Source organism: Coturnix japonica, chromosome 3, assembly GCF_001577835.2.
Source record: "Coturnix japonica isolate 7356 chromosome 3, Coturnix japonica 2.1, whole genome shotgun sequence".
Classification (NCBI taxonomy): domain Eukaryota; kingdom Metazoa; phylum Chordata; class Aves; order Galliformes; family Phasianidae; genus Coturnix; species Coturnix japonica.
Window position 1 is genome coordinate 71,675,871 of NC_029518.1, and position 17,786 is coordinate 71,693,656.

The 17,786-nt window shown below is 37.1% G+C and overlaps 1 long non-coding RNA gene across 1 annotated transcript; it reads left to right on the forward strand.

Annotated features, from left to right (window-relative positions):
• The first annotated feature begins 3,160 nt into the window (after positions 1 to 3,160).
• LOC107312001 lies at positions 3,161 to 16,724 on the forward strand. Its single transcript, XR_001554339.2, has 3 exons — positions 3,161 to 3,375; positions 14,187 to 14,339; positions 15,868 to 16,724. It is a non-coding gene; the product is annotated as an uncharacterized LOC107312001 (long non-coding RNA).
• The last annotated feature ends 1,062 nt before the right edge of the window (positions 16,725 to 17,786 follow it).

Genomic DNA, 17,786 nt, shown 5'->3' on the forward strand with positions numbered 1-17,786 from the left:
GACAGTCATTGATCCCGTATTAATGCTATGGTAACAGGAACTTCTACAGGAGAAAAATGGTTGCAGAGAGGTAGCTATTGATGCTCATATATTAAGCACACTAGTAGGTCTCATCTTTCTAAGAAGTCTGTTGACAGTGCCTAAATGTGGAGGGGAAGGGTCAAGCAGCTGTCTACCAGCATACACTGACTTGTACACAGCTTTACTTCAGATCTGCAAAATAGTCTGAAAAATGTTTTAACAAAATAGTTTAAAATAACTACCTATGATGCAGGCATATCCCTTGCCTAACGATTTGAAGGATTTGAAAGATGTACTATTTTCTGGATAAGCAATTGGTTGGAAATCTGCAGCCAGAAGGTTGTGGTCAACGGCTCTATGTCAGGTTTAGGCCAGCATCCTGAAGTGCAACATTTCCAGTCCCTGGAGAAACCAGTAGGTCCTATCTGTCCATTGCATTTTATTAAGATCTATTAGATGTGAGAAAAGCAAGTCACACAAGTAATGTAAATCAGATTCTTTCCTCTACAGTATTTACTCAGACTTATTTAGTGGTCAGATTTGTGTAGACAAATCATTCTGTAAAGAGAAAAGCACTGTGTCCTACTCTGGGTCCCTAATTTTAGAGGAACCTGGATGAGTTTGGACTCTATTGTGAAATAATTTGTTAATACTGTCCTACTTCAGTGCTGTCAGTATAGAAGCAGGTTGGATTTCAATGGACAGAGTTGCCCCTTTTCCCAGCCTTGGCAGTGCTCTCTCTTCTTCCCTCACATGTTTCCAGATGGAAGGAAAGGAAGCAGAAACCCACTACTGAAGACAGCTGATGTTTTTTAGTGTTTCCCCATTTATATTCCTCTGAGTGATTTGCAAGCCCATGCCATCTAATCCACAGCTTTGAAGAAAGATATCATTTTTTAAATGTAGGTGTGGGGGAATGCTGCAATCTCCATGTGTGGAATATGTGAAATTCCCTGTCAGTACTAAAGCAACCATAGGCATCTGAAAGTGAATAGCCTCTTTTGAACTGCTGTATGGATGACCTCAAGTGACTAGATATAAAAACGTGCAATTTGAGGCAAAAATAATTCCGGGATCTTGGGATGCTACAGCCAGCTCTTCCACAACATCTAGATGCTCTTGTGAGCTGACAGTGAGACTGAAAAGGCCTTTAATAAAGAGCTTGACTATTTGTATTTGGGCTAACACTAGCATTCAGATAGGAGTCATTTTCTGAGGAAATGATCTAATAGCTTCAAAGTGATAGAGCAGCAGAAGATATAATTTATGTCATTTTTCATTTGGGAATGTGCTAAAATGCTTTGTAAGATCCTCTTTGTACTTCATATTTACAGTTAAGGGCTGGTGGAAATATTTACTCCCAGTGAAAGTCATGGTGTGAGGGGAATTTCTGCCTCATTTTTAAGAGTAACTGCCTTGAACATAATTTTGTGCCTCTGTCTCCAGTGTCCTCTGCTGAACAGAAGGAGATTGCTCAGCTGTAAGTCCTGGCCCCAGACTGCTGAAACTGCAATAAAAAACTGTTTGAATTCATGAATAAGAACTGCATTCTTCTAGTTATCATAAGTTCTGAGTGGCCTTGATAAACTGCACAGAGACGGAACTGTTTCCCATTTGACATATAAGCATTGTCCTTGACATAAGGTCTTTGTACACTGTATCACCAAGCCCTGATTTTGATTTCATGTTTCCAGATGCTAACATAGGAGAGATATTAATGAATGAGAATGTTAGAACAATTTCTGTATACACATAATTCACTACTCTGTCTAATGGTCTCTCTGTAAACATTTTTAATTTTAAGAACCTGCATTTAATTCTCTCAAAAAATAAGAGATAATATTTAGTTTAACAAAAAGCAAATTGTGTATCTTCTGGAATATTTGCTTCTCTGGAAAAGACCTTCAGCTTATATCAACTTAGTTCTTTTATTTCAGTCATTTAAGTTTCAGAAATAATTGCACATTTATTACACAGTAGTGCCTGAAAATCATTCTCCTGTATATAAGGGTACTTCACGCTTACACTGTAAGAACTTCTGCATTCTAAAGATACTGTACTCTGAAAAGACAAGATAGCCAGGTAAGATAATAAAATTTTCTCTTAGTGTATACTGGGGAAGCAGAGGACAAAGGGAATTGTTTAAGTTCAAGTAAGAAGTCTGTAGAATAATTTGGAGTTTGCAATACTAACAGCTTAACCACATATTTGTCTTCTCTGAGTATAACTACTGTACAGAAATGACTAACCTGTGGATCTTGAACCTTTGTGGCTGTCCAGGTGCACCTCCTGTGCTGCAGATATATCAACAACTGCAGTGGGACAGTACTCATGTGGAACTTGTGAGTTTCTTGTAGGGTTTCAGCTCTACCTATGTGATAAAAACTGTTTATAGAAACACCTAAGCTGATAGGTTGGCTCTGCTTGCCCTCCTCCACAGCAGCTATTCTGTCAGCCTCTGGCATTGGAGAGGTGAGACTAGATGCAGAGCCATTCTCATCCAGTGCTAATAACCCATCTGTTCTTCACTATGAGGCTGATTAGGTAGTGGAACAGGTTGCCTGGAAAAGTAGTGGATGCCCCATCTCTGGAATTGTTTATGGTCAGGTTGGATGGGTCTTTGAGCAAACTGATCTAGTAGAAGGCATCCCTGCCCATGACAGGGGGCTGGAACTAGGTGATCTCCAAGATCCTTTTCAACACAAACCATTCTGTAGTTCTGCAGTTTGATGATCCCAGTACTCACTTTCATGTCTAATCCTCAGCTCTTTGCAGAGCTGGTGTAAAAGTCATAGCATTAGAAGTATGTACACTTCTTCCCTAGGTACCAGAATACATATTCTAATAATACCTCTATTAAAGAAAAAATATTCTTTCCATCACTGTGTATATTGTGAGAGAGGTTCTCAGTGCATCACTATATATACACACCAGTTGCTTATTTCTTTGTAGATCCATATCTCAACCCCTTCCCAATTATACTCTTTCACTGTGCAAGGCACTTGGATCCCAAGTTATAATTCTACTGTATCTTTACTTTGCCTTGTGAGAAAATTCTTTACTTCTCTTTCTTTAGCATAACATTTCATCTAGCAGCTTTTTTTCTTACATCGTGACTGTTTAACTACAATTTCAGGAGAGTGAACATGAAAGAAATGTTTAACCATGAATTCCTACAGTCTTTAACTATCAGTGCTCTTTTCATTCAGCAGCCACAACTGCCATTACTTCTGCCCACAAGGGAGAGAGCAGTGGTGAAGGCGCATGGAAAGGCTATCTCTGCCTGCAGTGTGAGGCTGCAGACTGATCCGATAACATAACACCATGGATTCTGTATCCACGAGGCTGCCCAAAGTGAGTCTGAACAACTGCACATTGGTAAATGTTGATAAATCATGATTGGAAATACATGAATAGTCTTGCTTTTTGATTTTATTTTCTTCCCAAATAGGTTATTCTCTGTTTGCACTGTTAAGGTGCTCCAGCTAAGCTTTTAACTGTGAGTATGTCAGAGGTTGCATGAAACCACTTTTCTGCTCCACACTCCCTCTCCTTGAATGGAGTATTATGGGGGAACTTGCATCACAGGAGAGAAGTGTTCTAGGAATCCATCTCTATGGTTTTGGTTGAGCTCTGGTATAAAATTTGCTCTTAACAGGAAGGAATTCCAAAAATAGATGAAGTGTATTTATTCATGCTTTAGCTGAAATTAGCATGCCAGGGCCAACGTTGTTGAACAAGATTAGCAAACAGTATTTCCTATGTTGCTAATAATGTTATCAAATCTCTGGGCAATAGATTTCTAGTTTACAAAAGCAAAACAAAAACAAAATAATACAAAAAACACATAAGAGACAATTATCCAAATGTAACATGCTCAAAACCAATAATAGTTTTAAAAGCGTGTCAAAACAAAATGCTGTGTGAACCTTTCTTGCCTGTGAATCTAATAGTAAGGTAGATGACAGTAAAAATGAAATTATCTTGCTTCATGTACACCGTTTCCCAGTGAACTGTGTTTCTTTTTCTTTTCTTTTTCCTTTTAATTGAGCTTTTTTTGAGAGAAAGCAGACTTCAGTCTGAAAAATACTCTACTGAAGTAAATGGTAAATCTGACTGATATGGTGAAATTCAACTGAAGTTTCTTCCACGTCTCTGGAGGAAATAAGTGTGAAGATTATTGGGCAGAAGAGATGATGAACAGAAAGTCAGTGCATGTGCTACGTGGCTTATTTGCTTCAGTTTTTCAGATGGCATCATTGGAAATAATTAGATTGTTTACCACAGTTTCAAGGTCTTTTGTATGTTTATTTGTTTCTTATACAACGGGAATCTTGAACAATTCTGAAAAAAATATCTGAAAAAATACCTTTAGGAAAAGAGCAAGGAATTATATGACTTGTTTTATAGACACACTTCAGGTAAACATCTTAGTACATACTCAAATCTAAGCCAACGCATACCTTTAAAATTGCCCTAGAACTTGAGCATTTTTCTGCTTCTGAGCCACAGTACTCTGTGTATTATAATATTCTCAGTCAAATAAAACTTTATGAACTTATTTGAGCTCATAAAATCAGTTCTCATTAAACTCTAGAAAGAAAAAAACAGTTGAACTTTGAAATCAAAAATATTTTTAAAGCACTTGAAGACTTTTGAAATTCAAGTTTATGAAATATATAAAACAAACCAAAAGAAATAACCCTATCACCAATTTTAAGCAAAACATCTGCTTTTGGTATAATCTACAATACTGACAATTTTCATGGGTAAGATTTCCTTTTAAATCATTTTCTACTATCACAATCTGAATGTGAGGATACTAAGTTATAAATAAAATGGAATATGCCTTTTTTCAGATATGAACTCTCCACTCCAGGTTTTCAAGGGCAGCAAACACTGCTTTTGCCCCTCCGTAGGGCCACTACATGCTTTGCAGTCTGTTGGCATGGGAATAGCAGTGCCACCCCACGCTCACAGACACTAACACCATGCCCTCACCTAACCCAGTTTTTGTAAGGGTAAAAAACTGTCCTACTTTCTGTAAACGCAACTCTCTGTGTAGAAAGTGGAATTTGGCCAGCCGTGATCATACAACAGTTGCAAATAACTCTTATGTTTTCCCAAGACAAAACTGTTTGCTGCATTTTTTTGGATTGGCTTCCACTCAGACAGAGCCATGTTGGCTTTTTTTTAAAACTGTCAGACACAAAGTAATGCATATTTTCTATTTTTATTTTTCCTGATTGTCTACACTATTCTTCTCGAATGGCATTTCTGTTAGCAGGTCTGGTTGTAGAGGTTTTCAGACAGCTATCGTGTAATCTAATTCGTGTCAATTAGTTGTCAGTCCAGACAAAAGCCCTCTTATTCAGTTTGTGTAGCTTGCCCCAATAAATCTTCCACATGCTCTATCAGCACATATGGTGGCATTTTTTAATTTTTTTTTTCTTTTTTTTTTCAGTCCTCAATTTCTAACTTTTATCAATAGTTTCTCTCAGGAGACCAAAACCCTTTTCTTGCTCAGTCTTTATTTTTGATGTTCTTATCCACGACAGAAATATCATAAGAAGAAAGTGAGTGAAGCTAACTGGTTTCACACATCTCTGTTTACTTTTAACTAAGCTGTTTCGTGTAGTGTGGGCATATCCCAAATAATCTCAATTCAGGAATATGAATCAGAGTGAAAACTGTATGTTGTTACGTGGGATTAAGAATCAGAGTGAAGAAGTTTGTAGTGAGCAAACCAAACAGTTTCTTGGAGCTGAGTTTGCCATGTCTGGCAGTGATTTGTGGCTTGCTTTGTGTTTTGCCTGGGATCTCATGAGTGAGACCAGATTTGCTGCTTTGGGAGGCACTGGGAGCCCAGATTGCTCACAGTTGTGATTAATGTAGGGGCAGGATGACCTAAGTAAAAAAGGCTTCAAATGAAGCTTTTACTGAGAAGTATGTATTAGCAAAATATAGCAGACAAGTAAGTGTTGTGCGTGAGTCATAGAATCACAGAATAACAGGGGTGAGAAGGAACCTCAGAATCCAAACTGCTTGCTCAAGTAAGTTACCTACAGTATGTTGCACAGGTAGGCATCAAGATAGGTTTGAATATCTCCATAGAAGAAGACTCCAAAACCTCTCTGAGCAATCTGTCCCAGCACTCTGACACCCTTAGCATAAAGTTCTTACGTAAATTTGTATGGAACTTCCAGTGTTCAAGTTTTTGGCTATTGCTCCTTGTCTTATCACTATACACCAACAAGAACAGACCAGTCTCATCCTTTTGCCTTCCACCTCCCCTTAGATATTTATAAATATTAATCAGATCCTCTCCAGGTTTTCTCTTCCCCAGGCTGAACAGACTCAGGTTACTCAGCCTTTCCACATATGAGTGATGCTTCAGAACCTCCATCTTTGTTGCCCTCCACTGGGCTCCTTCTAGGAGATCCCTGTCTTTTTCAAACTGGGGAGCCCAGAGCCAGATGCAATATTCTAATGTGTCTTTGCCAAGCCAGAGTAGAGAGGCAGGATCACCTCCCTTGACTTGCTGGCCATGCTTTTTTTAATACACCCTTGGATGTTATTTGCTGTCTTTGCCTCAAGGGCACATTACTGGCTTATGGCCAACCTGTTGTCCACCAAGACCCTCATGTCCTTCTCTGAGTGAAGGCAAGGAACTTTTAAAAACTTTGCATGAAAGTGGGCAAGTAGGACCACAGAAATTGGGAAAATGGTCTCTCAGTTAGTTTGCCTGTTCTGGCATGTGTAGCATCTGTTCCCAGTGAGGCACGTTTGAGATTGTATGGTTTTGGTCATGTCCTGGTTTCTAGATGAAGGAGATGTGTCCCAGATAGTGAAACACAGCTAGAGGTATATGTGAGAGTTGCTCCTTCCTAAAAATTTACAGGAAGAATAGCCAGAAGGGAAAAACCTTTGAAAACAAGTGAATTTGCTTGAAATATAGGCCTTCAGAAAAGAAGGAGAAAAAATGATGTCAGAGGGCAGAGGTAGAAACTAGCTCTTCCTGGGAAGAAAGGTTCATCTGCTGACAGAACCCAGACAGAAGTACACAAAAAGTGCAGTCATCCAAGAGCCCCGCATGTGACATTGTACTATGGCTGCCAAGAGTCAGCAGAAACCAAGCTTGTGTTTTGCACTTGTTATTCTAACAAACTGTAACAGCTCTGAGTGAAGATCTAGGCGTGATCTGAAAGAGATGAGGGCTCGGTAGCATTCACCTCAGTTTTCCCAGTTGAAGATAAAAATCCACTTGTTTTCAGATATGAATGGATATATCCTGAAGGTGAAGAGTTCTGTAAGTGGTATCAAGAGGCTGTTGTCATAATATTGAGGTGTTCAGAGCTGTGGGATAATGTTTCAGATGGATGTTGAATGCAGAGCTTATTCCACAGGTACAGGCTGAGTGGTTAATTCTCCTGAAAAAAACTTTAGTTTCAGGGTGATGCATATGAAGTAGAAGGAAAGACAGAAGCTTTAGTAGTGGTAAAGCTATACAGGAAGAGGCTGTTTCACAAAGAAAATAAACAAACTTGTGTCCTCTTAGGACAAGACAAGAATGTTACAATGGCTACTTTTTTTTTTTTTTTTTTAAGATAAATGTTCATATTTGTAGCCCCATAGTCTGAAAATGAGAAACCCTTCTTCAGTTTAAAAGCATCCTGTTGACCTGTTGGAGAGTTTTCCAGGACAAATAATCACATCAAACCCAATCTAAACAGCATGATATAACATCTGAGTTCACAGTGAATTTAAGTAATGCTTCAATCTACTCCATTTCCTTTCAGAACACCCTTGAATAAGCAATTTAATGTCTCATTTCCACATTGTGAAAAATAATGATAATATTTATCTAGTTCATAATTAAGGTTGAGAAAAATTAGTATTTATGCAGACTTTTCAATAAAACATAACCTTTACAAATGTCTGCATAGATAATCACAGTTAGTCCTGCCATCAGAATAAACAGACCACTTCTGAATATCACTATCAGTGAGAAACTTGCATAACTTGATAATAGTACCTTCGTCACTATGCCATATATGTCTTTCAAAAGCAAAATTGTGGTATGCAACATACACATATGCACACATATATGTATGTATTTGCAAGTCTAGATAAATAGATAGGGAGTTTCCAGTTAAAAACTGCATTATGTGGCAATAGGTAGAGTACACTGATGGTAAGGTTAATAATATAGTATACATGATGATCATATGTTAATCTGCCACTAAACATTAGTGAGTTTACTGAAATACATAAAAATGTCCTGGTATCAGAGTAAATAAGATCAAAATCATTTGCATGTAGTTTGTCTTATAAGTATACAGACGTCTGAGATCTTTGAAAGGCCTCTTATTGGTCTTTTGTGACTCACTCAAAAGTCAGTAGTTGCTTCCGTCAAAATTTTGTAACCAGAATAAATGTGAAATCACTACAGAATAAATGCATATATGAACACAGGTGATGCAAGTCAATGTGAATTCACACCTGGAGTTTCTAAGGGTGAAAGAAATACTTACTGGATTCTTGTGAAGAACAGATTTTATTCTGGTTCATGTGCTTCTTTTCTCATGTCACAGTGCTTTAGTGCCACACTCACTGAGATGAATCAATCAGAAAATAGCTTCCAAATTCGTACCTGAATGGTATAGTCATTCCACATTATGGTACTGTGATTCTCTTTGTGAATGAATAAGGCTGGATTTGAGATATGTCCCTTAATGCTGCTTACCTCAGCCCTGTAAGAGGATAATGATCTCTGTATCAAAAAATCTTTTATCTTCACCTTGTAGCTATGACACTAGTCTTGTGCTGCACGACAAATGGAAAAAGAAGAAATCAATGATTGCCAAAGAAGCAAAGAATATTTTAAAAACTGTTTAAAATTTTCCTTACCATCCCTGGAATAAACAGGATAGATCTCTTAAAAATACTTTCCCATCTTTCAGCTTGTATTTAAATGGAAATGAAAGGAAAAAAATGATTCAAATTTTCCCTTGTGAGTTAGAATATTTGCCTCGGAGGAAAAAATTCTGAACTTAAATGTCTGGACGGTAATAACTGTAGATGTTATAAGCCATTAACAAAAATCCTAAATTCAAATTAATTAGATTAACACTTAAATTGTTTGATGTGGATGGAGTGGGCTGTCCTGATGCAAACCACATTTTTTTATTCTGGTATTTCTAACTGGTCATTTGTTCTTTTTTGTCTGTCTTATTTTCACCATCTTTCCCCAAGGCTTATCTCAGTATGATGACCACAACTATGAAACTGCAAGAAGTCCATAGCTCTGTTAATTAAAGATAGAAAACATCTACTGCTTCCTTCTTGGTTCTCTTAGTCCCCAGTTTATAGAAGCTAGGAAAACAAATATTACTGCCCAAGAGTTTGTTTCCAGTTCTGCCTCTTTTTAAACCCTTCTGGCATTTTATCATAGTGAAAACCAAATGATAGCACAGGAGACAACATTGTTTTATAAAGGACACCTTAAGCTTGCAAAGATTGCTGATTGATCAGAGAAGAAAATTCCTCTGCATCAATGAAAAAGTCGACTCTGCCTTGGATCAAGCTCTCTCATCTGCTCCAAGCTCAGATACACCTTTCCCTTCTTTTAGAACTTCCCTGTGAGCCAGGCTGCAAAAAACATTCCTCCTATTTCCTTACTTGCCATTAGTTATTTTCTGTGTGCTTCCCCAGAATGTTCTGGAACTGTGTGTACATTCTGAAGTAGATGATACTAGCACTGCTATTTGCTCTAGTAACAGAAGTTCATAGCAGTACAAACTTGAACAAATAAGCAGATGGATAAAAATAGTTCTTTAAATATATATATATATATTATTATTATTATTATCTTTTGCATGGATGTCCTTTGCCCATTTGAAAGTCAGAAAACTAGTATGTGCTGGCTATTGGGCCTCTTTCCATTGTTGGTGAGGTGAACTCAACAACAGGGTGAGAAAACTTCCACATATACTGATGTCTTAATTACCCTATGGAGCAACCTGCCTTTTTTCATAAAATTCTGGAATAAAAAAGAATATGCTTTTAATGATTAGACATCTCATGATACATCAGATTAATATTGTTCTCAAAATATACAAGAAAAGACAATAACTCTCTCCCTTAGGCTGTTTACTTGCATGTGGAAACACACTACACAGATGCTCTACACTTTATCTGTCCTTCCCTCATGCACAACTAGTTTATATTCTTTGTTGTTTGGGTGATCCATTCAGCATATATATGGCACTACTCATGGGCCAAGAGACATATGGACAGTGTCAGGGCTGCAGTAGGTGACAGCATCCTGGCCTGAGATGAAGGCAACTTAATGGGATGTGAGAAGCTACTGGACATAGCATAGTTGGAATTGCTGGATGTGACAGATAACAATGTGGGAACCTGACAGAAGATACAGATAATGCTGTGAAGGAAGGATGGATTTTACAAATGTAAGAAATGGCTGAATTTCACAGGTATTTGGAGTGGAATATCTACTGAACCATAACAAAAATATCACACAAAGCCAGGAATGCCTAGGTAATGGTACCAGAAACCCCAAATTTGGCTGCAGATGTAGCAAAACTGAGATCAACATGGCAGAACCAAATATGATTGTTTAGTTGTAAGGGAACAGAGATGGCGAAAACAAGGACAGGAGTAGAGACAGAGGTCAAAAAACAGGAATGGATAAGCAAAGTCACATATGTTGTGCAATCAAGTCTTCTTGAGTGTCCCTCTTCAGCCTCTCTGGGTATGCTTGCCACAGCCTGGAGCAGAACAATAAAACAAACTTGTTCTGACCCCACCACACATGCTGAACCTGCCTCTGTAGTTAGGAGGACCAGGGGCAGGAGAACTGCATTATCTTGCCAGCAGAGAAACACCTGGGATAATTGGATTGTTTAACCCACCATCACTGTTCTGGTGTGTGCTCCAGGAGAAATGTCATCAATGTCCTCCTAACATCCTAAAAGAATACACAAATTTTTGCAGCTTGGATGGTGAGAATCCCTCTTTTTCCTTAATTTTTTTCTTAAGATAACACTTCTAGCATGTCAGTTATCTCCCACATTCATTTTGTTACTACTCACAATCACTTAACTGTAGAAAGATCCTATCAGGGAGATGCAAAGATAGCTGAGAGATATTGCTTGCGTTCTGACTTCAGTGAGAGAAAGCTCAGTGCCTCAGGGAGTTATGCATGAAGAGCTGTTCCTACCAGGCAGGAAGGCAGCTGGGACTTAGGGTGTGTGTGTCTGAGGTCAGCAGTTCATTATATATTTCTGCACACTTGAAAATCAGATACCACAGTCTCTTGTATGAAAGATTTGCACTTAACTGAGCAGAGCTCCCTTGTTACATGCAGGAAATAGCACCATCTGAAGTTAGGCAGGTGTCTTGAAAGGGATGAATTTGGGTGCTTCAACCTTCGTAGTCTCAAGGAACTGAAACCTTCACCTTGTACCTCCTTCAGGAGCAAACTAAGCACTGCACACATGTTGAATGCCTTGAAGGAAAGTGAGTTAGAATAAGGCTGGCTTTGTAGGAAAAACAAACAAACAAACAAAGAAAAGGGGGGAGAGAGGGGAGGGGGAGGGAAGAATTTGTTTTTAATTCCATTGAAACATTTCACATTAGAAATCTCTTGGATTTGGGTTGCAATGTGCATTCAGTAGATTTCAACAGCCACTTGGCTTTATGAATGATTCAGGGTGGTTTGGTTGAATGATGTACGTTCCCAGGAGGCCTAAAGGATTATGTTCCTCTGGGGATTTCACCACAGATTAGAGACAAATCTTCCTGATCACCCCTTGGCTGCAGCTAAGCCCATCTGTTCTTGCACTGGTGCCAGTGGATGACTCCTTCCCAGAAGAAGAAGTCATGATTCCAGCTGGGTTTCCCCTCATTATTTAATTGTCTTTCTACTTTTCTCCAGGTAGTCTGTAAGAGTACTCCTTTAACAAGTACAGAGTCATTACCTCTGGCAGATGATTCAGAACCAATTTTGTGCTGGTGTGATGCCATTCACAAACTTTGTCATATGGCATGCTGAGAGTGTTTTTGAAATTGTATTATCACAATCACAAGAAGCCCTCCATCTCACAGGAGCTTACCATGCTAAGTTAAAGAATATGTATTTATATACCACATTACAGAAGCAATATATATTGCATATTATTTCATGTTTGAGAAACCTCCACACAAAACTGTGTTCATAAAAGAGACATAAACATTCCAAATATAAGCCCTCAGAGATTTACTTTTAAGGTACCACTCTTGAAAAGGGTGTAAAAGGCATTAATTACATCCAACATAACAGCACCCTGCTTTGCATGTTACTGCAAATAGGGAATGTGGCAGATATCTTTTGCCCTGATTTTGTGCAGTTTGTGCTTTCATTAACTTTGTTCCTTGCCCTTATCTTCTATGGTACAATAACACATTGTATGGAAAATCTTCTCCTTCAGAGATTATTATGTCACCTCCTGGTCACTTTTCACTGTCTCAGCCTTGCTACAGAAATAAATACAATCCAATGGGTTAGCCCTCTCCGTATACACAGATAAATTTAAATTTATCCTCATTCTAGAAATCCTTCATTTTGGATAATTTACCAAATCAGGATCTCAAAGTTAATATCTTTAAGCCGTCTTAAGGAGCAACAAAATCTAATGTCTATGAAGAGTGAGCCCCTCATTTATGGGCAATTTCCTCCACCTATAGGATAATCCTGTTAATAGTTTGGACCCTGTCAGCCAGAAGAGCATTGGAAGATCTTACATTCCTACTCACATTAAGAGGTTCTTTAAACCTGTGGAAATCCAGTAGTATAGCAAAACTTGTAACATAAAAAGAAACAACTACTCATAAAATAATGTCTACCTTCTCACAGCTGTTGAATAACTTCTGTGTTTTGTACAAGAAGTTCAAATGTGTGTTTCCCTTTCATCTACACACAAAAAAAACTTTCCTTAATGATTTTGCTTTCTTAGGTGTATGATTATTGCAAATGTAATATAACAAATGATCTAAAATGTAAAAAATGCTTAATTAATTATTTGTGAAAATGACTTTTCACAGCAGTATTTTTAGCAGAAATGTTATACATTTTTCCCACCAGAAAGTTCAGCATCATTGTTTATTTGTCTTTATGTGTGTGTGGGTGTCCACATGTATTTAGTCCTTTTTTAAAATTTTATTTACTCTACAAGCAGTGATTTCACTCATGCTTTTGTTCTCCACTAATGAGCATTTGGTGTTTCTTAAACAGCAACCTCAGAGCACAGCCAGGATTTCACACGCAAATATAACATCAAGAATTTATTTTTCTTTGTGTTTATGAATGTTAAATTGGATGAGAAATATGTCAAGCAGCTGAAAGACAATGAACTTTGCTTCAGAGTTCGTTAGACATTCCAAAACATTTGGAATGAAATTACTAAAACTCAGTTAGTGAATTTCCAATGACAGTATTTTCACTCTTTCCATTTGCTTACATAGCAGAGAAGAGAACAAGTGAGAGTGATGAGGCCAGAACAGAAAATGTCACTCACTGAACACCTCAGAGCTACAGGGTTATTTTCTAATGTGTAAATTGATGATGGTTAGAGCACATACAGATCTGGCCAATGTGCTAAACACTAAATGCTAAATCCCTAAGTTATGGGATTTAAGTATTCTAAATCTTCTTTTCTATCTGGCAAACAGTATATAAGTTTTCCACCAGAATCCTGTAGAGGCTAAAGAAATTATTTTTAAGTAGGCAAAGGGCACTTTAACTTCACACACATGAAGTGGAAGGACTCTGTTTATAGTATATGATTATGAACAACTGTTCTGATTTAACTGTGTTAGACATAAAGGGGTGAAATATGCTAAACACCAGAGAACTAGAAGGCTTTGAAAAGAGAAAAGTTATGGTTATAATGAAGCATTTTCCCTGGCCGCATCTTACAAGGGCATAGCATACAGAGAAAGGCACTGCAAAACAGACTGTAAGAAACTCTGTTTCATTAGCCACAGGATTTGCATATTTCAACCAACATTACCCTTTTTATGTGTCTGTATTGTATAAATTAATTACTTATATATAACGTTTCTGTTCAAACTAGTTTTAATGGTCTTAAACTCTGGTCTTCAAGACTGTTTGCAGATTTGGTGCAGAGGAGCGGCATGGACTCATCTGGACTGGATGAGTGCAGAATGGTGCAGAGAAGAAATATGTGGGCAACCAGCAAAGCAGCAGCAGAACAAACTTTCTAGATCTGTTCTCTTTTTTTTTCCTTGGAGGCCAGGTAGGTTAATGGAGAGTGTGAAAAAGGAGAGATAACTTCACCTTAGCATTTGCACATCCACACAGAGGCTAATAATGCTCTGGACTTGTTAGTGATTTCTTTTGCCTCTGGAAGAATTGTATCTGCTAAGTCAAAAAAAAAAAAAATAAAAAATTAAAAATCCCTAATTTCAGAGGAGAAGAAAACAACTCACTGGAAAGGTGAACTGAATGGGATGGTGGTGCAGGGGGAGGGAATTGATTGTACTACCTTTAGTAGCCTAAAGTATCTATGACCAACTCGCTGTCAATAAACTGTGAGGTATTTATCATCTTCTGCTGAATATAGAAGGAATCTGAAAAGATATCTTATCCAAACACAATTGTTTTTGGATAGCAGATAGTCATAGAAATGAATCTAAGCCTTCATGAGAAAATAATGGGACAATATTATCAATTTACATGATAAGTCTTTTTGCAATCAGGATTGCAATTTTCAGACCTTGCTTTTGAGATAAAGATTTACTTCCATTGTCCACTTTTATAAAAGATGCCTGATTTCTTTGCTGCTCAAACATAAAAATTAGTTCATCTTTTAGGTACAGAGATCATTAGTGAAGGAACAGTCTGTCTTTCAATGCCTCCAAAATAACACATAAAAACGTGTACAAACACATACACAAACAGCACAGAAAATGACTTTTATTTGCCCTATCTACTAATCAAACCCAAGATAGAAAAATAACACTGTCTTGACATTAAAGAGAAAGCAGAATGAGAACTATGCAATTTTATGGCTGATCCATACAGTTTACCTCAGATGTAGTTCTCTCTGGTGCATTGGGTATTTTGGGAAAAAGAACAATAAATATCACATATATTTATGAAAGGCATATTTATTTAGTATGTCTACAATTTGAGCTTCTTTCCAGAGAAACAGAAGAAGTTCGAAGTGATAAAAGCTCTCAAGAAATTCAGCTGCATGACACTGTATTCTGAATTTGTTGGGCAAAGATCAATATTTCTTCTAATTTCGTTGTAACTACTAAGAAGTTTCCAAAAATCTGGTACCAATCAAAACCAATATTGCAAACAAGTATTTTGGAATACTGTTAAATATTTGGTATAAAGTTATGGCTCTTTTGCTCTTTCAAAATTGGGAAAGGCTGTTTCCAGCTGGTTAATCAGTGGATCAATGTAATGACTTGAAGGAGTGACCAGATTTCATTGGAAACAGTTCAGGATTCATTAAGCAAACAGTGTTTTATTAAGTGAAGTGACTGTGGGCAGGGCAGAGTGCCTTTTATCATAGAACTGATCTTACAGAAGGAGATTCCACTTGATTTTTAAAATCAAAATAGTTAGCATGTTAAGGTTATTGTTACCTAAGTATTATTACCTATTATTACCTAAAACACAGAAAAATGAAAAAAAAAGGAAATCTTTCTAAGCTGGAACAGAAAATATAGCTTTTAACTGCACTTTCTCTGTTATTTCTAGAAATATTATTGGTTTGTTTTTGTTTTTTGTTTGTTTGTTTGTTTTCCCAGATATGGCACCTAGAGAGAAGACAAATCCAGTAGACAACTGGTACACTTTGGATAGTGCAATGAATTTGATTAATAATGGACATGACGTGTAGATATAATGAAGTGATAATCTATCTGCATCTGTGGAAATGAAATAAATGAGCCTGAAAAATGTGAAGACAGAGCTAGAAGGAAGAGTATAACTTTGCTTCTGGTTTATTACAGTAATCCTGAATTGGCAATGCAATACAGCAAAACCTGAAAGAGACCTCAGGTCCTTTTCACTTGATGTTATCATCATCTGTTGAAGGATGCAGCATTATCTCTTAGATGCAACATCACTTTCCCTTTCTGGGGACAGTGCAACATAGGTTTCTCCTTCTGTTCTCCATTCAGTGTACATCACAACTATTGTACTATTGTTCACTTTTCTTATTTTAAGAGACTGAATGTGCACATTTTTTTCCCACTAATTGCCCAGCCACGAACTTCAGTTACTTACTCTGTGCCTACTGAATAAAGAAAATGAGGAGAAAACCATACCAAAACTATTGAGTTGATTATGCCAGTCACTGGAGCAGATGTCATGGCTCAGACAAATATTTTTAGTCATAGACGCAAAGAGTTAGCAATTATGAGCCTTCATGAAGAAGAGAAAAATAAAGGACAGTATGAATTCAGGCACTGTTATGAAGTCTTATTAGATGTAAAGAAAAAATGTGAAGTATTACATTTATGGTGTTGGAAAACAATGACATGACACCAGGTATATTGTCTTTTTTTTTAGATTATCTTTTTAATCTTAACCTTATCACTTCAATTCTGAACTAATTTTAACATAACATTCTTTTTTTTTGTTGATCAGAAGTATCTTGGCTCGTTTATTCTTCTTTCTTTTCTTTCTTTCTTTGTTCAAGGAAAGACGGGTTGTTGTGTTGAGGGACATGGTTTCGTGGAAGCTATTAGTAATAGGTGAATGGTTGGACTGGATGATCTTTTAGGTCTTTTCCAACCTTGGTGATTCTGTGATTCTATGACTCTATGATTCCTTATTAGAATAAAAATTGGTTTTCTGAAAAGCCATATCTCGTCAAGTAACTTAAATCTCATTTTTCTTTCCTTGATTTTTAGCTAGAAAAATGAATAAAAATCTCAAGACACATTTCAGTGAAAGTACATGTTCCTGTCTAAGAAATATGAACTGTAATTTGGCTGTGATTGATTCAATGAAAAATTGCTTTTTTTCTGGCTGTAATACAGATATTGACAATAAATTTACTTCACTATTAGCATAAAAATATAATGAATCATACTAAGGTTCCTTCAGAAATCCTCTTAAATATAATTTTTATACAGTCTCCTGTATCATTAATTGGTATCATAGTCTTGTGTCTCAATATGCTGATAGCATGTTAGGGTTGAGCACAAACAGCTCCTGTGGGGTAAAATCCAGGCACTGTTTGTCTTCCATTGTACCACCTGAGCTGTAGATAGTGAGTCAGTCTGCTGCTGCCTCAGTTTCTCTCATAATTCCCTTGGATTACTACAGGGTTATGGCTGGAGCTGGATATTGCTTTTGAAGACCTCTTTCTGTTTTTGTTTGTTTGTTTGTTTGTTTTGTTTGTTTGTTTTTGTTTTTTAAAAAATAGGCTGAATTTCAGTCTTCATGTCCCTTGCAGAAAACACAAGGAATTTTGATTAAAGTTGGAGAAAATTCAAAGTTAAAATGATATATTCCAATTTAAAATTGCCTTAAAAGACAGTAATAAGTTGCATATAAAGCTTGCATATGTATTTTCTTAGTTAAGAAAGCTGCTCGCAAATGAGGAGCCCTTTATTTGGGAAATTCCTTTTTTAATCTCCTGAGAGTATAAGAAGCAACCTAATCTTTACTCAGTGAATGTGCCTTTTCTGGACTAAAAATGAGTCATTTCTTCCTG